Below are 27,728 nucleotides of genomic sequence, written 5' to 3'. Positions count from 1 at the left end.
AAATTGCCTGGATGATGGCAAACGTGCTTAGAAAAGGTTCCTACCCTTGGCCTGCTCTCTAATTTAAAGGCCTCTTAATTTGGTGCACTGGTCTCCTCTACCCATGCAGCATTTAGGAACCTATGGCCTGGTTTGGAGGCCGAGTTGAGTGGGCTAATTCTGTGTTGTACACAGATGAAATACTGGGCTGCATGGAGCACTGGTTTTCCGTTTGTGCTGGGAAGGAGAGGATTAAAGAACGCCTCTCACCTACCTTCCCAGTAGTCAGCTGGCAGAGTCAGCGCTGCTGGCCTTTCAACCCTTTCTCAATTTAAAGTATGGCTCTGTGAGGGGAACAACAGGGGTCTCCTAATAACTTTCAGCATCTTTAACAAACTACTCGGCATTCATTGAGGGAAGCCATGACTGTTTAAAGTGGCACAAGAATGCTTTAAAATGTATGGTGCTGATGTCGACTTAGTTAAGTGATGCTGATTGCAGTCGGATAAATGCCCTCTTGCTCCCAAAGGGTAGGTTAGAGAGAAACCAAGGGAGCCGTTTGCCCAGGGGGCAAAAGATGAGCTTCTACTGGGCGCTTGAACGACATCCCAGCACAGTTGCTCCATCCAGACCTTCACATAACTCTTCCTCCCTTTTGAGCTGCTTCTCTACCTGGCTCCATGACAAAAAAGTCCACCAGTAGCCAAGTGATCTATCTTTGTTCTGTCGTAATTACAGTTGGTGATTATTATTTTTCTTCTTCTTCTTGGCCTGGGAGGCTTGTTATGGCAAAGCTTGAAAAAAACCATTTATCTTCGCTCACAAAGCTTGGATGGTCATTTTGTGTGAGTGAAGTAGGGGAGGGGGGGAGAGCGCGAGACAGACTCTGCAGCGTCTCCTGCTATGACAGAGACCCCTTGAAAAGAGCTGAGGTGGTGCCTGCTGGCAGCAGTGATTATGGGCAGGGAGCCATCTCTCGTCCAGGCCAGGGCAGTTTGCTGTCAAGGGCAGGAGCAGAGTTACACCGATTCTGTAGAATAAGATGTTACTGCCAAGGTGCACACTGTAATGTCATCGCTGCTGATGTGCGAAAGAGAGACAAATATGTCGGTCACTGCAGTGGCTGAGGTCACCCTGCATCTACTGTTATCTCTCGCTCTATAATTTCAGACCACCCTGATCTCCCACACCCTCATTTTTCTTTAAAGTTGTGGCTATGTGGTGAAGTTGTTGCACACTGACTTCAAGGGCTGAGGGGAGGGAGGTGGGATGAATGTGCCACAGATTGCCTCCAGCACGCCAATGGTTTCCAGTCTCTCTACATTCAAGGAGTCATTTCCATGCTAATGTGTCTGCCGGAGGACCTGCTAGGACCCTAGATTCTTTAGGGGCCCAGGAAAAAGCAAAGAACCGCCATCAATACATTGCGCTAGATGAACTACTAGCCTGACTGAGTCTTCACCCAGAGGAATGTTGAGACACCAAAGGAACTTTGGGTGAAGAGTCCTTAGCCTAGAATGAACCCAACACTCCACTACAGTGATGCATTATAGGGGAAGGTCACCAGTGCCAGGAAATTCCTGTTGTCAGGATATTGTCTTGACTGCCACGACTCTCGGAGAAGCCCCCCCATTCAGCTTTCGATGTTATCAGAGCTCTCTTTGAAAGTCACTCTTGTGTGTGGTTTTGTACATCTTGGGACAAGTGTGACTCCATCTTTCTGTGGGCCATTTTGGCAACATTTTCGATGGGCTCCTAACTCTACCTTTTCCTCACATATGGGAAGGATCACATAAGGGCCTCTAAGCTGAGCTTGCTTCCTCCACCTTTTTAAACACCAAGTGCCTGCACAGAGTCAAAAATGCTGTGGTTGCTTACTTATATAACCGGGATGAGGGACCTGCGGGGATCTAGGTGTTTATTGGACTGCAGGTCCCATTACAGTTTGACTCCTGGAAGCATTCAAAAACCAAGGCATGGCTTCCAATTGGCTGCAGGAGCTTCCTGCACTCAATCGGAAGCCACATAAGGTGCGTCGGATGTTCAGCTTCCAAAAAATGTTCACAAATCGGAACACTCACTTCCGGATTTGCAGTGTTCGGGAGACAATTTGTTCAGGAGCCAAGCCATTCAACAACCAAGGTTCCACTGTATTTGCTTTTCAGATAGCTCAGTCTCAGGGTTGTGGGTTTGAACCCCACATTAGGCAAAAGATTCCTACATCGCATTGGGTTGGACTGGATCACTTTCATGGTACCTTCCAATTCTACAGTTCTATGATCCCTGTCCATTGGCTGTGCTGGCTGGAGCTGCTGAAAGTTGGGAGTCTAGCATCATCTAAAGTGTTCACAGGCAGGGATACAAGAAGGCAGCATTACCTGTTTTACCCTACATTTGTTCCATGTAGAGCTGTTTCCATTCTTCTGCAGTTCATAGTCCACCCAAAGCTGAGCTATTCATCTCGCTGTCCGCTTTGCTGAATTTTTCGGCAATTAATTCGATAGCTACATAATGACATTGCCATTGCATTATCCCACCACATTCATTTCATTGCAAAGGCCATTCATTGCAGGAAGAACACTGCAAATGACAGGTGGAAGGGAAGCCATCTATTACCTACCACTTGTGGACTGAAGGCAACAGCAGCAGTGAATACTGATCATATTCCCTGGATTGATTTTTGTTCCGGACATGGGGCGAGGAAGCAACCACGCTTCTGCTTCCATTAGAATTCTCTGACATCCTCTATTCACAGGGTCCCCATTCTTCTCCTCTCTTTCTAACTGACAAATAAGAAAATACAGGGAGGATACTATGATCCGTATTGAGCTTATCACAAGAGTTCTCTGAAGCAGGGCGCTTGTAATTCATAGAATCATGGAACCATAGAGTCATCTACTCCAACCCCCCCTGCAATGCAGGAATCTCAACTAAATCATACGTGACTGGTGGCCATCCAACTTCTGCCTAAAAACCTCAAATGAAGGAAAGTCCACCACCGAGGGAACCACAACCGAGAACCGAGGCCAAGAATGAATGAGCCACTTGTGTGGGACCACATAATGAACCTATGGGAGGAGGATACTTGAGTCTGTAAGTTCAGCTTTCTCTAGTCTCTAGAACACCATTGGGCTTGCTGACAAAAAGCATGGGTAGCCAAACAGGTCCATTAAGACTGAATTCCAAAGTACCAGCAGTGCATTGCCTTTTGCATCAGACCTAGCTGTAAAAAAGTGAGCAAGCTTCCAAGAACTGCTCTAGAGGCGGGATGAACCATCATGCTCTGAAAGGTTTGCCTGCTGCTCCAGCTGGCCTCAATAATTAATTAATTAATTTAATGAAATTTATATACTGCTTGATTGCAGGAAAAACCCCTCAAAGGGGTTAAAGAAAGTATTATGTTTCTGTTGCTTTTGCATTGGCTTTCTGAATATCACTCCTGTATCCATTACGCTGCTTCCAAACAGCCCCCACCAACATGCCTGGACACTGAGGTCCAGCGCCAAGGGCCTCCTGGTGGTTCCCTCACTGCGAGAAGCCAAGTTACAGGGAACCAGGCAGAGGGCCTTCTCAGTAGCGGCACCCGCCCTGTGGGAGCGCCCTCCCACCAGATGTCAAAGAGAAAAATAACTACCAAACTTTTAGAAGACATCTGAAGGCAGCCCTGTTTAGGGAAGCTTTTAATGTTGAATAGGTTATTGTATTTTAGTGTTTTGTTGGAAGCCGCCCAGAGTGGCTGGGGAAACCCAGCCAGATGGGTGGGGTACAAATAAAAAATTATTATTATTATTATTATTATTATTATTATTATGCTGCAGCTGCCATGAAGAGGACTTCCCAGTCCCATTCATCAATGTGTTGTAGCCCCTTCCAAATCCCATTGCTGACTAAGCATGGGCTACAGTGCCGGATTACCAAATAAGCAGATTACCAAATTACCATGCCTTTTAGGAGTGCCACAACAACGGATCAAAACAATATATATTTGATCTTGAAAGAAAAGTATAAAAACCTATTAGGAGATCATTTGCAAGGCCCCCCCGCCCCCCAATATTCTGACTGCCTAGGGCAGGCATAGGCAAACTTGGCCCTCCAGATGTTTTGGGACTACAGCCCCCATAATCCCTGACCACTGGTCCTGTTAGCTAGGGATGATGGGAGTTGTAGTCCCAAAACATCTGGAGGGCCGAGCTTGCCTATGCCTGCCCTAGGGGTCTCCACAGGGTTTAATCCGGCACTGAGGGGCTAGCAGTCTCTGAGGAACTCCACGAGCAAAATCCACATACAGACAGTCCGGAAGTCAGGGAAGCCAGATGGTCACAGAGCCAGGGGTCCAGTCCAGAGGACAGGGAACCCAGATGGTGAGCAGGAAGCAGCAAGGTAGGGCCAGAAACTACAGGCATTGTTTTCCAGAAGGCCAGAGCCAGCTGGTTCTCATCAGGGCCTTCTCCTCTGTGAAGGGTGATGAGCTGCAGGTGGAGTCATTCCTCCTTCTCCTTCAGGCAAGGCTGACTTGGCCCATGAGACACTGCTGGTCCTGTGTGGAGGCTACAATGAACTATGTCCTGGAGCATCATTTAAAAGTGGCGTTCAGCTAAGAGGAGGAATATGTGGGGAAGGGCTGCGGCTCAGTGGGCAGAGCAAATGCTTTGCATACAGAAAGTCACAGGTTCAATTTCCAGCAACCCCAGGTAGGGAAACTCCTGTCTGAAACCTTGCAGAGTCACTACCAGTCTCTTTGTAGACAGTATTAAGCTAGATGGGACAAAAGCCTGACTTGGTGTGTGTGCGCGCACACATGCGCTGGGGGGTGGCCCTGTCCCGAGGCAAGATGAGGCAACCATCTTGGGCGACAGTCTTTGGGTGCCTTTTAGAAGCAGCCAAGAAGGAGGCAGATCTGACCCAAGAGGCACAATACCCTGAGTAATTTTTCTGCCCAAATCTTATTGAGGGTGAATAGCAGTGGTCTGATCTGGCTCTCCTCCCAGGCTGGAAAGTGTAGAAAGAGTCCTAGGCAAAATAATTTTGTAGTGGATTGTTTGATTGTGCCTCGTGTTAATTAGTGGAGGAGAGATGCTGCTATTTGCATTTTTTATCTCGGGCACCAAAATGTCTGCGAGCTGCGCATAATCACAAGGTTGCTTATATTAAATGATTGCACTGGGTAAGCATAGGAACTGTATTTTCGCATATGTTGCTGTGTATGTATTTTATACTTAATTAAGCTGCCCAGAGAAGTTTATGTTATAGCCTAACAATCTCATTTACTGTGAGTAGACCTATGTTTCTAGCTACTGAGGCTGTGAAGATGTGTGTGTGAGTGTGCAAGCAATATATGATAAACTTTGGGAAGCCTTGGAGGAGACCCAAGCAAGCTTCGGCTGCATACACACATTTTATTCTATAATTAATGGAGACTGAGGAGTTGGTGGTTTTTTCCCTTCTTAATCCAAACAAACAGTGCCTCTGAAACGCATTTCTAGAGATTAATCTGAATTACCCCGCAGTGTGCCCATTTGAAATCGGATCAAAGCCCATGTAGGCTGTCCTAGCAATGGAGGGTATCCCCCTTGTGGGTGGGTGGGTGCTAAGATTGCAATTGCCACTTCCCCCTTTATAGGCATGAGCAAGGAGGAAAATACTGGGTAACCTATGAAGAGGAGAATATTCAAATGTGAATCAAATAGTCATATTCTTGTGGACAGCAGGATCTATGTATCTATATGTAAAATCTAGACTGAAAGAAGCATGTTGGGGGATAAGCATAAATAATTCTGGATTAAGAAAAAACGACATTCTTGTGCTGCAAAAAGGCTAGTGTGTTCACTGCTTCGGTGATCAGAAAGACTTGGGTGGAACAAGACACAGTGTGAATTAAAATTGGCCCATGAGACATTGGGGACACAGATCAGGGTGGTGATCTGCCCCTGAGTCTTTGTGATGCAAGCCCTTTGTTCTTGGGACTCGCCATTTCAAGTGGGTAGTTCATCGTCTAATTAATATTGAAAGTGCCAATCAGGGTCATGTTGAGACTGGATCCTCTTTATTCATGGTTACCTTTCCTGCAAAGAAATCAAAGTGGTGCGCATGGGTGTCTTGCTTTCAATTTTATCGTCGCAAGAACCCTTTGAGGCAGGTTAGGTTGAGAGGGAGAGAGTTAATGGCCCAAGGTAACCCAGTGAGGATTTGAATCCTTGTCTCCTGGGTGCTAGCCTGACGCTTTAAACTACCACACCATGGTGGCTCAGCTGGGACTAAATCATTTCCCACCTTTTGAAGGCGATAGAACAGAATTCTAACTGAACTTGCGGAGGATTCTGTTGCTCGTGTAACCTTTTTTTACTGCCTGGAGAGCAACAACTTTTTCCTCTGAGTGGAATTTTGGGTTGTTTCTAGAGTCTGTGTAGCTTGAACTCGCATTCCTTCAGAAATTCAACTTGTGGTGACTTTGCCACTCCCCCTTCGGTCTGACGTCTTTGGTGATTCTGTAGTGTAGGGAAGGACTTAATTCCTCACCCCGGTCTTTGAATGTTGCAGCAGAAGATGTTTCGCAGCCAGCTCAGGGTTTCTCTCTGCCTCCTACATTTCCTTCGATTGCTTCCCCCCCCCCCCCCAACATATCCCATCAGATGTGGCTTGACTTGCTTTTGTGAGCCATCTGGAGGGGTTGCTCGATAAGCAGCTCTTGCCGTGCACCTGTTCTTTGTTGGTGGCACATGGGGACAAGGGGGTGGAGAAAATGGCTTTCCCGCTTCCACCCCTTATAGGACATATAAAGCACTCCTGTGCCACTTTCCTACCCCCACCCAAAGAATATTGGGAGCTGTAGTTTGTTAAAGATGCTGAGAGTTGATAGGAGACACGGTGTGCATGTGACCTCAGCCTCCAGCTTAGCCAGTTTCCTCTAACTTGTCACTAACGTCCATGCCGGAGCCTTTCGTTTTGCTGGGGTGGGTGGGTCCCTGCCACAGCTTTTGCCACCCTTGTGGTTGCAGCCAGGACTCTGTAGAAGCCTGGCTTGGTGCCTCATTCCCTGTGACCTTCACATCTTTGTTTTAGTTGCAGTTTAGTAATTTGAGCATCTCTTTGGTCCTAGCTGTTTCCCCTGCTGGCTAGAGAGAGAGAGCAAGTAGGCAATGGGCAGCCTTTGCTACTTGCTCTGTCTGCTGCTGCCTCCTGCTACCTTCTCTACACAAAACTACTGCAGATCGTCACCTCTGGGATTGTGGCACCGAAGCTGAAACTCCTGCATTTCTGGAGAGAGGACTTAGTGCACTGCAAGGCAGAGGGCTGCTTTGGGACTCCTGGGTCCTAATTGGTTAGTTGGCTTATCTCACATTTTGCTCTCCAGCCCCCTCCACACACCCCATCATACACACAGTTCGGTGCTGAATTCCCCCATGCTTCAAGGCTTCTGGTGCCTAAGTCTCTGTGTGCACCTGCATCTTCCAGGGAACAAAATCTTCTCCCATTCTGAGTGTGTCTCGGAACCGGTGAGTGTGTGTGTGGGAGGGGGATTGCAGAGAAACCTTGTACAGTCGGCTTCCCTGCCGTCCCTCACTCAAAGAGGAGTGGCACGGGCCATACCACTCCCAGCACCTGCCTTCCCCCAAACAAAGGGCTTTTGTCTTACCTGCTTCCCTCCTCCCTCTTGACCGTACTATGACCTGGCCAATGGCGGCAAGGAACAGAGCTCCTTTGAGGTTTGCATCTGGTCCTGGTCCTGGGCAGCAGAGTTGGGCTGAAGCGGGGTGGGTGGATGAAGGAAAGAGATGGGATCTGTGGCTGTTGGTGGCTCTGTTTTGCAGAGTGGACAGGAGCTAGAGAGCCATGCCTGGACCCCCCCCCCCACCACTGATGATTCAATACTGCTGGCACTTCTGTCTCCAGTGTTGCAGGAGGGGTTTAGGTGCAGAGATGATGTGCTTCCTGCAAGTGTGTGTATAGAAAGACACGTAGTTCTGCCTGCATGTGCGTACAGGGGAGCGATGCCTGTAAGTCTGCGAATTGTGGATTTTCGCTGGAGAAACAGGGCGAACTGGGTGGGGGAGAAAGAGCGGACTGCTGAGGATTTGTGGCAAAGGCATATTTGTGATGCGTTCGCCTGTGATACATGTAAGTGCATGCGTGTGTTAGGCATGCGTGTGAGAGAACGCAATGGTTAACACTGCTGTATGGCAAGCATGTACTGTGTGGCCTGAAAAGTGCATGCACTCACAGGTTAAGAATGTTTGGGTGCTTCAGTATTCCCTGTTCAGGAACACACACACAGGTGTGGGAACATGTGTGTGTGTGTGTGCATCAATGTGGGGTATGTGGACTTTAGGCCTCACCCCTGCCCCTGGTTGTTGTTTTTTGCTAAGCCTCACAAAACCAGGACTAGCTGAGCACTCCCTGCGGCTTCCCCCACCCCCAAGCCCAGGGACAAACTCAATTACACTTGGATTTCATTTCAGCTGTATCTTTTTCATGCTGAGACCTGCCTAGGGAGGAAAAGAGTTCTCAGAGGTGGCAGGATGAGGGGAGCCAACTCCCGGTAACAGAAGGGGATGGGAGAAGCCCCACAGGCATGCTGGGAGACCGGTGGGCAGGGAACTGGGAAGCTTCTCTCCAGGAGAGGCCCTGGCCTACAGGGGAGTCAGCAGAATGCAGTGTAAATGAGCCAGTGGAGCCCCAAGGGGGTGTTGAACAGACTGAACTACTTCAGACTGAAGGGCTGTGTGGGTGTGATGTCATTGTTTTTGTTTTTGTTTAAAAAATGCTCCCTTCCATAAATCGCATGCATGCACACATGCACAAAGCAGATAGGACTGTGTTAGGCTTTTTTCTCCCTGCCGCAATACCTTTGTGGGTTTTGTTTTTACTTGTAGGGATGTCTTTAGATGAGTAATTACAAGAGCAAACATTTGCTTGCAGCTTGAAGTGCCCCAATCCGTTCTGCTCCGAATGGGCAGACCAGACCTGCTTTGATGGTGTTGGGGTGCTCGGCACCAGATGGTCTGAAATAAGGATGGTGGGGGAAGACTGTGCCCCCCCCCAGATGTTGTGGGACTCTCACTCCTATTAGCCCCACTCAGCATGGCCAAGAGTCAGGGGTCAGGGCTAAGCATTCCACTTCCTTGTCCTGGATGGGCAGTGGTGTTGTTGTTTAGTCGTTTGGCGTGTCCGACTCTTCGTGACCCCCTGGACCAGAGCACGCCAGGCACTCCTGTCTTCCACTGCCTCCTGCAGTTTGGTCAAACTCATGCTGGTAGCTTCGAGAACACTATCCAACCATCTTGTCCTCTGTCGTCCCCTTCTCCTTGTGCCCTCAATCTTTCCCAACATCAGGGTCTTTTCCAGGGAGACTTCTCTTCTCATGAGGTGGCCAAAGTATTGGAGCCTCAGCTTCAGGATCTGTCTTTCCAGTGAGCACTCAGGGCTGATTTCCTTCAGAATGGATAGGTTTGATCTTCTTGCAGTCCATGGGACTCTCAAGAGTCTCCTCCAGCACCATAATTCAAAAGCATCAATTCTTCGGCGATCAGCCTTCTTTATGGTCCAGCTCTCACTTCCATACATCACTACTGGGAAAACCATAGCTTTAACTATACGGACCTTTGTTGGCAAGGTTTGTTGGCAAAACTCCATGGACAAAGATGGGCAGTGGTACTATGGGAACTATCCCATTACTCAATGAGTACTACTACTAACATGGACATCTGGTCTGGTTCCCATGTGGCCACATACACATCACCAAAAAAGAGGAAATACATCTCTCTCACGCACACACAAAGAACCCAGATTTGCACAGAAATTGCATGTGCTAATTGATGTGTCCAACACAACTCATCATGGTGGAGGGCAGGGCAGAAGACGGGGATTTGGTGACCTGTGTCCTTCCACAGCCTGCCGCCCAGGTACTGCTAACTCCTGGATAGGCAACTTCAAGACCCTCTCCTCCTCTTCTTCTTATGGTTCCTGCTTTTTAAACTAGGCTAGGACTGACAGCCCTTCAAACAGAGGACTGCTCTCTGCAAAGTGAAACACATGGGTTATGCCATCAGCAGCCCTAAATCTTCTGCCAAGACAGTAGTTTGCTAAACAACGGTTGGGAGGAATTGGCCCACTGGACTCTCTATCTGACTTTGACAGAGATGTCCTTGTTTATCTTTGTCCCTTCCCCCATTTTGGCGGCGAGGAGACGTAACTCTGCCAGAGAGGTCTGCAGAGATTCTGCGGGAACTGTTCAGAGATGGGCAAGAGAAGGCTGAGATGGACAGCAGAAGGATAGGTCCTGGCCGCTAGAAAAACACAGTGCTTTGGTCCCCTAGGCTTGCTGCCTCTTTGATCCTGACAAATGACCTAACAGTAGTTAAGGATCATATCCTTAGTTGCCTAGTAACTGTATCACATTCCCTTATGATCCAAAACACCAACTTAGAGGCAATAGTGATGGTTCCTCTTTCAAGCCAATGACACCCAGGGACAAATGTCCAGTGTTTGGACTAGCTGTTGGGAACTATTTCCTCTTCTCTTGCAAGAAATCTTCCTATGGGGCCACTATTTAAGGTAAAAGAATCATCCATTACTCATCCAACTCATCACAGGTCCATGGCTTGTAGGGGTGTGTTTCTTAGTCCTGGCATTCAAATCCCTAGAATTTCCTTTATTTTGATCCAAGCACCCTAAGTAGGGTCTTGTCCTTTGCTCCTCAAACATGACCGTCTTGAGGTGTGGGGCTCCCAAAAAGTTGGGACTCTGATATGAGGCCAGACAGCAATGTGCCCCATATACTAAGACCCGCTCAACACAGCCTTGCATTGGTGAAAGAACCCAGGAGTCCTGCCTCCCAGCTGCCACTTGTGCTGTCTGTTTCACTTCATTGGATAATATTTGGAGAGCCAATGTGGTGTAGTGGTTAAGAGCGGTAGACTCGTAATCTGGTGGACCGGGTTCGCGTCTCTGCTCCTCCACATGCAGCTGCTGGGTGACCTTGGGCTAGTCACACTTCTCTGAAGTCTCTCAGCCCCACTCACCTCACAGAGTGTTTGTTGTGGGGAAGGAAGGGAAAGGAGAATGTTAGCCGCTTTGAGACTCCTTAGGGTAGTGATAAAGCAGGATATCAGATCCAATCTGCAGAGAGAATTGTGTGTCACACAATTATTATGTGGGGTGTATGTGTATGTCATTCTGCGCCATCCCTCCTTTCCATTGGCTTGTCACCTGCAGTCCCTTTTGGAACCTGGGAGGCGGCAAATTGATTCTAGGGTGGTGGGGATGGTCATATCGCTATCCCCTATCCCACAAGACCCCCCCCCATCTGCAGTTTTTCCAGCAGCACCCCTCCTCCCTCTGCTGCATGCTTGCCCCACTTTTGAGCGTCTTTAATTGGCTGTGCTTTCCAGAGCCCCTTATGAGCGGTTGGGGTGGGGAGGGAGGGCAGCTCCATGGTGGTGGGGGAAGGGTGGCTTGGGTTCTTGATGGGGGGAGGAAAGGAACGGGGAACTGGGAATCACTGCATCTGGGCTATTTCCAGCTCTGTCTTTTTTATGTAATCGCCCTGCGTTTTCCTGCATGTGCGAGTGAGCGAAGCTACTGGGGGATGGGGAGGCCACGGGGTGGGGGTGGGGTGGGGCCTTTGGTCAGGTAAATGGCATGCTGCACCCCCCCCCACCTTCCCCTCTCCAAAAGAAATCCCAAGGGAGACATTAGCTGGGAGAATCGGTGGTGCTGTCGCGCCTGTCTGGTCCACTTAGTTTCGTGCCCTTCTGGGATTTGTTGCCGCTGCAGCTCAGCGGCATCAATGATTTTGCTCTGTTGCATCTCCTCCCGCTGCCCCCGAGCTTGTGAAATGCTTCCACTACCTGCTTATGAGCGGAGGGACTTGGATCACAAAAGTAGCTTGCAGCCGGTCTTGACCTGGGGACAGGAGCTCACCTCTGGCACCTCTGCAGTGACTTGGTAGTTCTTTGGTGGCCCTTGACATTGAAGCGGCAATGGGGGTGAGGAGCAAGGGCATCATGGCGTCTCCTGTGTTCTGCTCCCCTCTGAGGGGCCAGCAATACCTTTTGGAAGGGTGTTTTCGATAGGGAAAACGAAGATGGGAGGGGAAGGGTTAAGTGCCTCCCCCACCTCCACAGTGCTACTGCTCTTGTCCGATTCAGAAGGCTCTCACCTCAGCTTCTTTAAAAACTAGAGATAAAAATGTCGGGCAATCCAATTGGGGAATCTCCTGCGTGTGCTTGGGGGAAATGAAACAGCATGACTGCCTGCTAGGAATTGCTAAGAAGTCGAAGAGTGTTGAAAAGAGGCTGTTCCCTGATGCCTCCTGCTTGTTCTGTGCTCCTTTGGAGAGGCAGGAACAGACCCAGGGGGATAGACATGATGATTGGCTAAGCCAGCTCTATCCACTTCGCACTAAAGCCTGGGCCGGCTTGTTTGTTGGGCAGGTGGGGTATTTGCTCTGCGTGCTGGAACTGCAAAGGCCAGAGTGGTGCATATAACCCTGGTGACTCTCTTGCTGCTCCTGTTAATGCCATCTCTTCTTGGTTGGGGAAGAGAGTTTTGCATACGTTTTCCTCCTTAAAGAAAAATAGGCCCTGACTGACAGGCGAGTTGTAGGGTCTGTAAGAAAAGATGTGTGTGCTTGCCATAAAATTTTGAGTTGCGTTCCCTAAATTAATTGGGACCTAATTCGGCATGTTTACTGGACTTACCTTTAGTAAACAAAGCTAAGGAGAATAAATTCACCGTTTATTGGGAAGGCGGTTGAAAGGGTTTTGGCAGTAGCTGCGGTTGTTCTTGGATTGAACTGATAATCTAGGCCCACTCCATTCTAGGTTCAGACCTGGTTTGGGGGCCAAATTGTCTTGGTTGCCCTGACGAACAGTATTTATTGAGTGAGGGGCAATGGGAGTGATACCTGGCTAGTAGTCTGTCTCTCTGGATTGGCTCCATGGGAACAGGGTCACTGTTTAAGGTGGTTCTGTTCCACTCTGCAGGGTCGAATACAGAGAGTAGCATTGGGGGAGTAATCCATGGCCCCCTTGTGCTATGGTGCTTTGTAGGGCACTATTCTGTGCTCCGTGTTATTTAATACCTACATGAAACCACTGGGGGCAGTCATCTGTATGCTGATGACACAGAGCTCCAGATCTCTTTAACATCTGAATCAGGAGTGACCATGCAGGTATCTGCAAGCAGTGATGGGCTGGACGAGGGCCAGTGAACCGAATTTGAATCCTTGCAAGATGGAGGATCTGAGAGTGAGTGGTCCCCGTGTCTGATAAATAGGCCAAGTTCCTGCTCTGAATGGGGTTGCAGGTGCACAGTCCAGGAGTGCTCTTCAATGCATCTATGCCCCTGGAATATCAGTAGCTAGGAGAGCCTCTTATCAGCTTTTGCTGGGAAGGCAGCTATGACCATTCTTGGAGCATGGGAGCTAGACCACAGTGGTCTTTGTTGTTTAGTCGTGTCCAACTCTTCATGACCCCATGGACCAGAGCACGCCAGGCACTCCTGTCTTCCATTGCCTCCTGCAGCTTGGTCAAACTCATCTTCGTATCTTCAAGAACACTGTCCAACCATCTCATCCTCTGTCGTCCCCTTCTCCTTGTGCCCTCCATCTTTCCCAACATCAGGGTCTTTTCCAGGGAGACTTCTCTTCTCATGAGGTGGCCAAAGTATTGGAGCTGTGGTCTAGGCACTGATAACTGCAAGACTGGATTACTGTGACACACCCTATGTGGGGCTTCCCTTGGCCATGGTCTGTAAGCTGTAGCTAGTGCAAAACATGGCAACTAGGCTGTTGCCTGGGGCATCCTCTCAACACCACCGCCAAGGGAACTGCACTGGCGGCCAATAGGGTACCAGTCTCAGTTGCTTCTAACACTGAAAGCCGTATGCAACTAGTGCCCATGTTACCTGAGGGGTCTCCTTGTCCCATACACACCTGGCTGGAACTGTGTTACTCTGGTGGAGCATTGTTAAAAGGACTGCACACCTGACATCAGCTAAAAACCAGTCATTTAGAATTGCAGTTCCAAGCCTCTGGAATCTGGTTCCGATTGAAATTAGGCAAATGCATAGCAGAGACTACCGATAACTTATCTTTTAAAGAGGGCCTTCCCTAAAGCTCGTTGAAGCCATTTTATAATGCATACTGAATCTGGTGTTTCTGAGATTTGCTTTTAAATTGCTGTGCATGTAGTTCTCGTATACATTAGGTTTGCTTACACCTTTACTGAACACTGCTTTGGAAAACTTGTTTGCGAAGCAGCTTATAAATTCTTAATCTAATAAAAAGTACCCCCTGTTAATATTACCTGCTGCATAAATGTCTCAAAATATTCCCCCTCCCTTCTCTCATAATCTAAAGTATTTGAACTGGAAATATTTGATTCGGGAAGGAATTCAATAAAGCCCAGCTATTGTGGTTTTTAAAGTTCTACTCATAGTATTACATGAAAATCATTTTTTATGAAATACTTGTAAATATTTTAAGATATGACAGCTCAGCAGCATATAGTATCTTGGGAATGCTGGAGAGAAATAGACTGGGGAAGGGAGAGTGAATCCCTCTGAGTGCGTACTGCTCTCTCCCCCACCCTTCCCGTTCTGTGGGCTTGTAAGGGATTGTGAGGGCTTTGGATCGAGCAGATCCAGTTTTCACTTTTTGCCCTGTCTGCCATGAGACGGGCAACAGCAGGGGTCTTTTCATGTGGCTTGGAAGGGAGATCTGAGGACAGCCTCCCTTTCAGACCTGCAAAATTCCAGGGCCTCATGGACATTCTTCGAACGACTAGAGCAGGGGTAAAGGTAAAGGGACCCCTGACCATTAGGTCCAGTCGTGACCAACTCTGGGGTTGCGGCGCTCATCTCGCTTTATTGGCCGAGGGAGCTGGCGTACGGCTTCTGGGTCATATGGCCAGCATGACTAAGCCGCTTCTGGAGAACCAGAGCAGCGCACGGAAACGCCGTTTACCTTCCCGCCGGAGCGGTACCTATTTATCTACTTGCACTTTGACGTGCTTTCAAACTGCTAGGTTGGCAAGAGCAGGGACCGAGCAACGGGAGATCACCCCGTCACGGGGATTTGAACAGCCGACCTTCTGATCCGCAGGTCCTAGGCTCTGTGGTTTAACCCACAGCGCCACCCGCGTCCCTTAGAGCAGGGGTAGGGAATCTTTATGGCCCAGTGGGAAGTTCAGCCCTGCTTTCTGCAGGGATCAGCTGTGCAAATAAGCCAATCCTGCAAGGTCTCTACCTTCCCTACATCTGACGTCACGTATTACATCAGGTGTGGAGCTGGTAGGTGTGGTTTAGGGCAAATGAACTGTTGGACCAAACTTGGTCCATTCGCTAGAGGCTCCCCACTTCTGGACAGAGGGTGGGGGGTGAAGGAAACTGGCAACATACCAATTTCGGCACGTAACGTTTGTTATGTTGCTAATTAATTTTACAAAACAATGGCATTTTAAGACATTGATTCCCCTCCCACAATGTAGCAGATTTCTGTGGCTAGTTTTGCGCCTTACATCACAGCACAATGGTTGGGAGGGAGAGAAGGGAAAGAGGGTATAAATTTTGTAACTTAATTGCTAAAAATAGAGGAGCTGAATGTCAAACTTAATTAAAAAACTACACCCTTTGATCTTGCCCCTAATCCCAGATGTGACAGATGCTGTTGTTCGATGGTGAACAAAAGCTACTCTTCACAAGCTAAGATGCAGTTTCTGGTTTATCACATTATGTGGTCCAGAGCTCAGGACTTGCACGTTTCACTTGGTGTGTATGTTACTTTTTAAGCTTCTAAGGCCATGCAGCAGCCCGCTTCAGGCTGCACCAGGGGAAAGGTTAGATGAAGACCAGAATGTGTTGTCTTAATATTGCAGCAAGAATCCCTATAAGTGCTGGTCCTAGCCTAAGGGTGGGGAAGATGCTTCATTTCGACTCCACTTTAGAGAGTGAAATGTCTTGGGCACACACTTTAAATATTCAGGCCTCAACTGCATGCTGGCACATGTTCTGCTTTGTGTGGGTTTCAGAGAAGAAGGCGAGAAGACGAGGACTCATATGGGGCCTTAAGGCATAGAACTGGCTCAGTCTAGAACATGTAACATTTCCACTGTCTTAATAGCTGTTCTGTACCTATATTGTACCAGTTTCACTGTGTGTCCAGGCCCAATTCACAGTGCTGATATTGACCTTTAAAGCCCTAAATAGTCTGGGTTTACCTAAAAGATCAAGTTGCCCGTGCATTAAGGTGTACTTCAAAGGTCCTGCTTAGGTGCCAAAATACAAAGGCAATCCCTGTGGTGGGCATACAGAACAGGGCCCTCTCAATGGTGGCCCCACAGTTGTGAAATGAAGCTCCCTCATTGTGTGATCAAGTCCCGACCCTCACTGTGTTTATGCATAGGCCTTGAAGGACCTTTTTGTGATGTCCTTCAGTGGTTAATTGCAAACAGCTGGAGAAATGGTGTTGTGGGTTTGAGTTTTATATGTTTAAATAATGCTGGATAATTTGTTGCGCTGGCTTTTAGTAGTATTACGAAAGAGAGGTTTCGAAAAATATTTTATTGTTTATGTGCTGATGGTGTGTTTTGTAAACTGCCTTATGAATAAGGTTTCTTAAAAGGCGGGTTAGCATTTGCCTGTACATAGTTCCATCCTTATTTCAGACATCGTGATATATCGGTATATCGCAATGTTTAGCTGGTGATATACCGTGATGTTGAAAACCAGATATTACCCAGCCCTAGTTATACATCTGTTAAATAAGCTTAATTATAAGGTAGGTGAATATTCCTGTGGGTTATCTTGAATGAGCTTTCTAAATCCAGAAATAGGTTCCTGGAGCAGTGCTCTGTCACTGTGCAAGGAACCATGGCAGTCCAAATAACAAGGCCAAACATCAAGTAAAACATGGCACTGCAATTTGTATGGGTGACAACTGTTGTGGTTGTTAACAGGTGGCAGCGGCGGCTAGGGAATGCCCTCAGCCAAACTAGCCTTCCTACGAGTTTGGAAGAGTGGGAGATGGGGGGATTCTGTGCAAACCCCACTGATGACTAACATTGATTTTAGTGAAGCTTAGGCTCAAACCAAATGTTAAAAGTAATTGTTTGGCTAGTAACCACATCTTGGTAGTTGTTTTTCTAACCCCCCCCCCCAAATTAGACACAGCGCCAGCACCTCTCAAGTTTCAGTGGTAGCGCAGCAAGAAGGAAGCACAATCTTGGTGCAAATCTCTTCCTCACTGCCCCCTCCCTTCATTCCTTGGTGCTGAAAACAGCCTGGGTAGGTGGGATGGGGGGGGGGGGCTTCCATTGATGCCAAGGGGAGCTTCCCGTCCCATGGCTAATTCTAGCACCCTTTGCTTCCTCCTCTTTGCAGTATCATCAGTGCAAGGTGGGAAAGTATGTTGGTGGGGAGGAGGTCTAAGGGGAGAGGTTTGGTGAGATGCAAGGGGAGGGAGTTGGTAAGGTCTAAGGGGCTTGGTGAGTGGAGCAAGCAAGGACGCAACCGTGTGTGTGTGTGTGTGAGAGAGAGAGAGAGAGAGAGAGAGAGAGAGAGAGAGCGCCACCTGGCTTTTTCACCTCCCAGGTACCAAAATGTTCTGGCTCAGTTCTGGTCCCCTCAAATATCCAGCAGTATCAGTTTCTTAGGTGCCAGCCTTGTTCAGGCTTGTGGGGAGAGAGGGTGTGTGTGTGTGTGTGTGTGTGTGTGTGTGCGTGCATGTCCACTTCTAGTATCATATTTCTTTTTCACAAAAACAACAACAGCAGCAGCACCAGGTGCATGACATTTTCCCAGCCCCAGATCATTATTGCAAAGCGTCAGGCCTTCTCTTCCTTACTATACACAAGCCCAAACACACACACACACACACACACACACACACACCCTTCTGTCACCACCCACACAAATTGCAGTGCCATCTTTTATTGATGTTCTGTGTGGCCTCGTTAGGGAGGAAAACATGCTTGCATTAACACAGGCAGATGGTTTCGGATGGTTTTCCTCCCTCAAAATAAATTTTGCTGCTGCTGGTGGGCATGATGGGTAGAAACTCAAATTGCTCAACTGCTGAATTCGGGGAAATCCCCCTTCTCTGTATTTAGATCTTTGAAAAGCTGTCAGTCAAGCGACTTGTGGCGCTGGTGATGGGCAAGTCATCCCGTCTCGTCCCCCTGTTCCCCCCACCACCTCCAGACTTCATTTTCATAGCTGTTCCTTTCTGGCATTGCTGCAGAGGCTTGCAGACATCTACGGTAATTCCTGAGCACCATAGTTGGTCTCCTGACATTTAGGACTTGCTCAGAGGGTCAGATGGTTTTGCTCTGTGTTGTAGCCATTGAAGAACCAAAAGTACCAATGCAAAACACAAAATTGCAACATTGCACGTCATGGGTAAGAAAGGAGCTGTTTTACTGTGAGGAAAGAGGGGGAAGATATCTATAGAGAACAGATGGGTTTTCTTCAACCCCACAGTGCTCCCTTCAAACAAGCTTCGGATGCAATTCCTAACTTGTTAGGGCAAGAGTGGGGGGCTGTTTTTGGCTTGGCCAGATCTTCACCCTCCCCATCCCTGCAGCCTAATTTTGACAGGTGAGTGGGACAACCTGCCACAGTCCTTTGTGCAGTTCTCCAGAAATGTCTACAACCAGGAATTAGGGTGTAAGCCCGAGGGAACAAAGTGGGACTTACTCCCGAGTAAACATGCAGAAGATTAGGGCATTCATTTCTAAATCTGAGATGTGCTAGAGTTCAAGTCTACCTGGAAATCATATCCCTTAGTTTGGATTGTCAAACTGCCCTGAGATCTTTTGACGAAGGGCGGTATGTAAAACAAACAAACAAAAAATAAGTAACACTAAAGGGTGGGTTTTCACGGGGAAAGCTCCAGAGCAGAAAAAGAAAATGTGCAGACATGGAGCTTTTAAGGACAGACCTGTGTCTGGAAAGCTCAAGGCAAAAGGTAAATGTGGATTAGCCCTTAGTTTATAGGTAATAACTGTGGATGTATTAGGTAAGTGCATTTGGCTTCATTCTCTCTCTGTGTGTGTATGATTTGAAACCCAGAAGGCCCTTATTATCTCCCTGGTCTTCTGGAGGGATCCTCTAGCTCCTGTTCTGGAACTTTGCCACTCTGCCTGCCGGGTAAAAGTGGACGCTAATCTCCTTTAAGCCCTCGCGCCATCCTAGTCCTCCCAAGCAACTGTGACAGGGACAGGCCGGGCACAGCAAGGACACAGGCGGCCTTTAAAGCAGCAGGTTGATTTTGACTCTGCACTTCTGCGTGTGCCCGGGCTGGAGGAACGAAGGGATATCAGGGCACGATTCAGCAGGGCAAGTTTCACTTCTGGAGGGCTAAGGCCGTGTTTTAGCTTTGTGGGAACTCCATAAGCTTAGGAGGGCTTCTGCCATGGGGCAGGGCTGGTGGGGATGGGCTTCTCCCTCGTGCCTGTAACAGGAACCGAGAAGGCAGTCGCTGCAAGGACAGCTGACCCTCTATCTCTGTGGCTGGTTCCTCACTTCCTGTTGCACCGTTGCTCTCCTCTGCCGGGGCGAAGACCACAGAGGTAGGTGGGGGAGGCTAGAATCAAAGTTACTCTGCACCTTGGATATGATGTTGAAAACTGCCTATGATTCTTTGTGAATGCAGAGAGCGGCGTTGTTCTATCCTTGCATCATAGGCGCTGACTCCATGGGGCTTGAGGGGGCCCGAGCCCCCTCAAAAATTCGTTTGGGGGGGCTCCGCCCCCCCAATAATCTCCGGCGCCCCTCCAGCAGAGCGCCATCGCCGCCCCTCCCCCAGCCCAAAATGCACAGGGAGGGGCGGGCTGCATGCCTCCTGCCCTCCCTCCCGAGCAAAAGCTCCACCCAATTTCCTTTGGAGCTGATTAATAGGCGCAGCACGCTCTCCCCTATTCGCTCACGAGGAGGCGGCGCCACTTTATTTGCATATTCATGAGCTTATTTATTATTCATGAGCTTTCCCGGGCCCCCCCAATATTTTTTATAAGTCCGCGTCCCTGCCTTGCATCTCTGGGGTGAAAGCTGGGGCTGAGCTGAAATGCTTCCTCCAACTTCACCATCCATTTTGGGAAGTTGGTGTGGCATTTTTGGTGGTGCAAAAGCTAGCATATGGAAGCAAGGGAACCTCTTATTAATCCTGACAGCTGGCTTCCCCACCCAGCAAGCCCTTATGAGGTGGACAGGAAGCTTTGCCCTCTAACTGGTAGGCTTTATGATGACACAAAGTGGTGACACCGTGTCGCCATGTAGCCCAAGGGTGGCCAATGTCCTGCTCTCTGAATGTCGCCTGACTCCAGCTCCTATCAGCCTCAGCCAGGATAGCCAACTCATCGTGACCCCATGGGCCTGAGCACGCCAGGCACTCCTGTCTTCCACTGCCTCCCGCAGTTTGGTCAGACTCATGCTGGTAGCTTTGAGAACACTGTCCAACCATCTCGTCCTCTGTCGTCCCCTTCTCCTTGTGCCCTCCATCTTTCCCAACATCAGGGTCTTTTCCAGGGAGTCTTCTCTTCTCGTGACATGGCCAAAGTACTGGAGCCTCAGCTTCAGGATCTGCCCTTCCAGTGAGCACTCAGGGCTGATTTCCTTCAGAATGGATAGGTCTGATCTTCTTGCATGGGACTCTCAAGAGTCTCCTCCAGCTCCATAATTCAAAAGCATCAATTCTTCGGCGATCAGCCTTCTTTATGGTCCAGCTCTCACTTCCATACATCACTACTGGGAAAACCATAGCTTTAATAGCTTGATAGCCTTATCATCCTTCCCCCCCCCCAATCCTCTTTCAAAGCTGTCCAGGTTGGTGGCTGTTGCCACATCTTGTGGCAGTGAGTTCCACGGTTAAACTATGGGCTGTGTGAAAAAGTGATTCCTTTTGTCTGTCCCAGATCTTCCAACATTCAGCTTCCTTGGATGAGCTCTGTTCTTTTAGATTTGTGAGAAAGGGGAAAAACTGCTCTCTATCCACTTTCTCTCTACAATCCACAAATTTATATACCTCCAACAAGCCTTCTTCCCCACCCCCACCTTTACATGCCTTAAAAAAAATTAAAAAGACAAGAAAATCATAAATAGCAGACAGGATGATACGACGTACCTTCAAGAGGGTGACCTAAAAGAGTAGCTGTAACATATTCTTACAAGGGATGCGGGTGGCGCTGTGGGTTAAACCACAGAGCCTAGGACTTGCTGATCAGAAGGTCGGCGGTTCGAATCCCCGCGACGGGGTGAAGCTCCCGTTGCTCGGTCCTTGCTCCTGCCAACCTAGCAGTTCGAAAGCACGTCAAAGTGCAAGTAGATAAATAGGTACCGCTCTGGCGGGAAGGTAAACAGCATTTCCGTGCGCTGCTCTGGTTTGCCAGAAGCGGCTTAGTCATGCTGGCCACATGACCTGGAAGCTGTACGCCGGCTCCCTTGGCCAATAAAGCGAGATGAGTGCCGCAACCCCAGAGTCGGTCACGACTGGACCTAATGGTCAGGGGTCCCTTTACCTTTAACATATTCTTACAATACATCTAATAATACCCAGGGCATCCACTGAGCTAACAGAGGAAAGGATCAAAAGGACAATGAGCAAAAGCTTAAAAATTCTGTCCAATAAACTCAGATAGAATGAAAACCTGAAATGGTTGTTCATGCTCGTGTATGAGATAAAACTCCCACCAAATTGCAGCAAAATTCTCTGGCTCTGCCTGGGCTCTAAGAGTCTTTAAATGATGGGTTAGCTTCTCTCAAACAGTAATAAACAATGCCTTTGAATGCCATCTATCTAAAGTAATGCGTGAAGAATCTTTCTTGCCCTATGAAATGACCAATCAAGCTAGGACCATTAAATAAATTACTAGTTATTTTCCCACAATAGCTACATTACTCTCCTCAAACACTGGTAGCAAACACAATTTGGACTCCAACATCACACTTTCCCCAATAATAACCCCAATTTGTTTCACCACGTGTTCCCCAAAGTCGTCCACTCCTGGACAAGCCCACCAGAGGTGCCGTCAAGTCCCCTTCTCATTTCGGTTCTGCCAACATAAATGGCATTGCCCAATGCTTGAACTCTGGCAAGCAAGAATGGAGTGCAACACCAGTGGTGAGCATTCAATGAGTTCTCATAAATGGTGGCTGAAACAGAGGACAGAGGCTTAGGGGTCCAAAGGTTATTCCAAAGACCAGGACCCACTTCCTGTCCAGTACCTCTCTCCCAAAGGACCATAAGGCCAGAAAAAGAAGAAAAAGTGGTCTTCAGTAGAATACCAGGCCTCTTCTGCACTCTGGAGTGGTAGCAATGAGAAGTTTGTAAGCTGTATGGGGACTTACGGTAGTTGCTGTTCTGTCAACAGAAGGCTCCTGCAAAAACGGGCTAATTTAGTGAATCCTCAGTCACTTAGGAGAAGTGCCCCTAAACTTATCTGTAACTTGTTGTGCTGACAAAGGGATAGATCGATCAAAGATGTCCCGCAACTAGTGTGGCAGCCCCAATTTGTGCATTGTGGCACTCAGAGCACACTTGCTTGATGTGGCAGATGAAATAGGAGAGTGATCACTGCAGAAAGAAAGGGTTCTCATTTCTTGTGCCATTTGTGCCAAACTGAACAGTGAAAGAAAGGATTTGCCACTTTCTTCCACATTACCTGGGTGGCTGGTAGGGAAAGAAGTGCCCTAGGACCCTCGTACCTACGGGACCGCCTCTCCCGGTGTGCCCCACGGAGGACCTTAAAGTCCGTAAATAGCAACACCCTAGAGGTCCCGGGCCCTAAGGAAGTTAGATTAGCTTCAACCAGAGCCAGGGCCTTCTCAACACTGGCTCCGGCCTGGTGGAACACTCCGCCTCATGAGACCAGGGCCCTGCAGGATCTGATTTCTTTCCGCAGGGCCTGTAAGACAGAGTTGTTCCGCCTGGCCTTTGGCTTGAAGTCAATTTGATTCCCTCCCCCTCTTTCTTTTTTCCTTTCTCCTCCTGTGATGAGGCTGCATTTTAATGTTTTAATGTTGTATTTTAATCTTGTTTTTAAGTTGTATTTCAATCAACTTGTTTTTATTATTGGTTGTTAGCCGCCCTGAGCCCAGTCTTGGCTGAGGAGGGCGGGGTATAAATAAAATTATTATTATTATTATTATTATTATTATTAAGGAGCTGTTGATTGATTCATTGCCTCCAACCCTACCCAAGTTTTAGTCTTGACCCCAAGAGGCCGTAAAAAGAATCTGCCCTAATTGAAAGGCATCAAAATACAGACTGACTGTCCCTCTCTCACACCCACACTCGCCCCAACTTGAGATTTAGCGTAAGGAAGTTTGGCCGGTCATCTTGCCCTCTTGTTTCACAAAATAAAACAGTTTAAAATTGATTGCCGTTGTTTCATAATCCTGTCTGAGATCAAAATTGAGAGGGCTTGGAAGAAAAAAAGAAGTCGTGGGAGGGCTATTATTTTAATAGCAGCAATCCTGCCTAATAAGAATAAATTGAGGGGATGCCAGGATCATAAGTCATATGTAATACATTGCAAAACAGGTACATAATTCAACCTAAGTCCAGACAAATTCTGTGACATACGAACCACCAGGTATTTCAGGGAAGTCAGACACACTTTGATACCAAAAGCGCCACCTAATAAACAGCCATGTTCTTGGCCCCAGCTTCCAAAACATTGTCTCCAATTTATCAAAATTAATGCCCAGCCCTGTCACAGAGCTAAATTTGCCAGTTTCTCTTGCGGAAGAGGCATTTGGGGATCTGAAAGAACAGTGAGGTTGTCAGCAAGGAGTCTGAGGAGCTGTGAGCGACCTTTATAATCATAACCCTGTATCAATGAGTTCACCTGCAGAGATCCTGCCAGAGCATAAATAAGAAGGAAGACAAGAGAAATCCCTAGATAAAGTAAAAGGCAAAGAATCTAAATGATTTGTTCAAACCACAGCTCAGATCTAAAAACTAAAAGGCCCTAATGTTGTGAACCTCCCTCTTAAGAGAGTGGGGAGTGTTCCACAGGGTTTGCAACTTGCAAAAGTTTCAGATTTCGCATGGAGCTGCCGCCACTTGCAAATGGGCTTTTGGGGCACCCTCTTTGTGAAAGCTGTAAAGGTTATTCTTCTTTTGGTTATTCTTCCACACGGGTGTGATCTTCTCTGTGCATCCTCAAGGGATGTTTGCACCCGACACCAGCTGCTGTTCTTGATCTGTTCATACCCTACAGCATTTCTCCAATGAAAATAGGGACGTTCTATTAAACAGAGAAACTAAAAATTGAAAGACTTGCCCATTCCTAGGCCAGTTCCATGTGACAAGGAAAGAGAACATTGTGGACCACTTAAGGTCCAGGCTGCCTTTGGACCAAAGAACTGAGGTCCAGCTCCGAGGGCCTTCTGGCGGTTCCCTCGCTGTGAGAAGTGAGGTTACAGGGAACCAGGCAGAGGGCCTTCTTGGTTGTGGTGCCTGCCCTGTGGAACGTCCTCCCAGAAGATGTCAAGGCAATAAGCAACTATCTTACTTTTAAAAGATATCTGAAGGCAGCCCTGTTTAGGGAAGTTTTTAATGTTTAATGCTGTATTGTGTTTTTAATATTCGGTTGGAAGCTGCCCAGAGTGGCTGGGGAAACCCAGCCAGATGGGTGGGGTATAAATTATTATTATTATTATTATCATTATCATTATCATCATCATCATCATCATCATCATCATCATCTGGCTGGTGTGCCAGACCTTTAGGGGATGCCACATGCCAAATTAGCCCTACACCAAGGAAGGACACCCCCCTCCCCCCGCCCGCAACACACAAAGTCATCAGCTGTCCCAGAAAGAATGCAATGTACAAAGCAAAGGCATTAAAAACATTTTTTAAAAAAACTTCCCTATATAGTGCTGCCTTTATATGTCTTCTAAAGGTTGTAGAGTTACTTATCTTGGCTCGTGGGGTCGCATAACTCCATGCCCTCCAACATTTTTCCGATGATAATAGGGACGTCCTAAAGAAAAGCAATGACAAACCTAGACAGCATCTTAAAAAGCAGAGACATCACCTTGCCAACAAAGGTCCGTATAGTTAAAGCTATGGTTTTCCCAGTAGTGATGTATGGAAGTGAGAGCTGGACTATCAAGAAGGCTGATCGCCAAAGAATTGATGCTTTTGAATTATGGTGTTGGAGGAGACTCTTGAGAGTCCCATGGACTGCAAGAAGATCAAACCGATCCATTCTTAAGGAAATCAGCCCTGAGTGCTCACTGGAAGGACAGATCCTGAAGCTGAGGCTCCAATACTTTGGCCACCTCATGAGAAGAGAAGATTCCCTGGAAAAGACCTTGATGTTGGGAAAGATTGAGGGCACAAGGAGAAAGGGACGACAGAGGATGAGATGGTTGGACAGTGTTCTCGAAGCTACGAACATGAGTTTGACCAAACTGCGGGAGGCGGTGGGAGACAGGAGTGCCTGGCGTGCTCTGGTCCATGGGGTCACGAAGTCGGACACGACTAAACGACTAAACAGCAACAACAACAAAGAAAAGCATGACATTCTGGGATCAAATCAGAAACCAGGATGGCATCTGTAAATCCGGAGCTGTCCCTGGGAAATAGGGACATTTGTAGGGTCTACTGATCAGTTGTTGTATGCCTGTGCAGTCCACACATGACAGTTTGCCTTCTTCTTGTTTACTCTGTCTCTGAATGACCAGGACGGGCAGCAAACCAGTTTAGCAGCCCGCTTGCTCTCACACTGTCATTCCTAGGCTGTGTAGCACATCAGTGCAGCAGGCGCTGTAAGCCCCCAAGGTGAGGGGAGCAGCTTTGGAGTCAAAGCCACAGCTGTGAAAGTCCAGTAGCAGGAACGATGGAGATTCTCTATGGATTCAGGCCTAACAAATGTCAGTTCTGTTTGTGCTCAGAGCAAGAGAAGCCTCCATTCTGCGTGGCAAATAAGCGCATTGATATATCATATGCAAGTTAGGCCTCTCATCCAAAGCAAAGGTTTTTTGTTTCAAATCGATTAACTGTCTGGCTTTTAAGCAATCGGTCAATCAATCACTTGCATTTAAGTTCGTTTTTATACTCGGAAGCCTTTTGAGGCTTTTGAAGGGAGCGTCATAATTTTATGTTACCCTTTTGCTGTGTTCAGCTATCTGCCACTCTTTACAGAGGCCAGAAGGCAAAGCTGGGTGTGAGGAGTGGTTTAACATTAAATGTGGAACAGCAAGGATGGTGTCGGCCCTTCTGGATAGAGATGAGCCCTTACGAAAGTGCGTAATGCCAGAGTTTCCTTATTGTCAGCCCCTGTGATCTGGCAATGTGTTGACGGTGGGGACTTTTTACCTGCATGTTAAGCTTGTGGTTGATATAAACACAGCAATTAATCATTTAATACTTGCAGCTGTGCTGCAGCTTCACTTGATTTGCATAAATGTGCTGCATTGGTATATATTATAACATCTGTACAAGTGTATACCCAGGGCTGGGTGTCATACAGACATAATCCAGTTATGCACCCAGGCAAATCCAAGTTCTGCATCCAGAGAGGTTGAATTTTGCAACCTGTATATAGTATGCAAGCTTTTGCAGACTGCCTTACTTATTCTGCATTTTATTTTATTCACTATCCTTCATTACATATTCTGGTTTGTTAGTTATGGGGTGGGGTATGTGGAGGTGGGAACTATGAAGGGCAATGATATCCTGTTATTAAAACTTATTCAGCTACCCCTTTTGCTTCTGAGATTTAGGCTGTGTAAGCCCCACTGGTTTACTTTAAGTAGGCATATACCGGATCACACTGTTGGCAGGCTTCTTGCCATATATACATACATATAATTTAAATATATATTTATATATTTGCAGCCATAAGGACTAGAAACTTGCTTTAAAAAAACGAAACCGGAAATTCTGACAAAGCTTGAATTTTGCAGCTGATGCGGGCTTTAGCACCCCACCCCAGCCCCTCCCCACTTCTCAAATTATTCTCTGGCTCAAATAAGCTCTAACAATCTTAGCCCTCTTGCAATCCCCTTGCACAATACTGTAACGATCCACTTTCTCCTCCATTGTGAGATTGTTCATGACCTTGCTGTTGGAAACGGCCCAAAAACCACGGACCAGTGAGTGTCGGGGTCTGATTTCTCTCTCTCCTTGCGGCGTCACAGTTGTGTTTTACTTAATGCATTCTGCTGCTTTGCTTCATCACTGAATTAAGCTCTAGGAGGACACATCCAAGCACACCAAGGCTTTGGGGAAATAGAAAATCGTCCCTTGTGACTTTGTAGGGGTCCTTATCAGCAACGCCTTGTACAAGTTTGGGGGTTTGCCTACAGGGGCTGTGAAGAGCGCTGGCAAAACTGACCAATTCCTCTTCTGCTCACCTCAAGACCCCTTTCCAATTTCACCTCCACAGTGAAAAGGCATCTCCCAGCTTAGTGCAGAGCGGGGAGCGAAAGAATGCCAGTTTCACTGTTGCTCTTTTCCGCCTTTGCAGTGGCGACTAGATGATGTGCAATTACCACTGAACTTTCCAGGACTGACGGCTGGCTGCACAAATGGTTATGTAAGCAATCGAGGAGGGAGAGAGAAACAGCTTTTTTTCTTTGTTTTTTGGCGGTGTGCTTGTGGTGGTGGAGGGAATGCGCATGCCCATGCAGAAGCCTTTTTTGGGGGAAACTCCACAGATGTCAGACACTTTGCAGTGTTTCCATTGGCTATCTGGCTCTAGGTGGGCTGGACCAGTTCAAAACATCCCTAATTGTAT

The 27,728-nt window shown here is 47.7% G+C and overlaps 1 protein-coding gene across 6 annotated transcripts in view; it reads left to right on the top strand.

The window, feature by feature from the left end:
• ZNF385A (zinc finger protein 385A) overlaps positions 1-27,728 on the top strand; it is a 199,603-nt gene that overhangs the window by 78,513 nt on the left and 93,362 nt on the right. Inside the window, exon 1 of one of the 6 annotated variants that reach the window (XM_077923867.1) lies at positions 7,664-7,682. The exons of the other annotated variants lie outside the window; for them this stretch is intronic. The gene's annotated coding sequence lies outside the window, so the exon portion shown is untranslated. Of the gene's footprint in view, positions 1-7,663; positions 7,683-27,728 lie in introns of those variants that run through there. 6 annotated transcript variants of the gene reach the window in all.

The sequence above is a fragment of the Podarcis muralis genome, chromosome 2, assembly GCF_964188315.1.
Source record: "Podarcis muralis chromosome 2, rPodMur119.hap1.1, whole genome shotgun sequence".
NCBI lineage: Eukaryota > Metazoa > Chordata > Lepidosauria > Squamata > Lacertidae > Podarcis > Podarcis muralis.
This window is presented reverse-complemented; position numbering and strand designations above follow the sequence as displayed.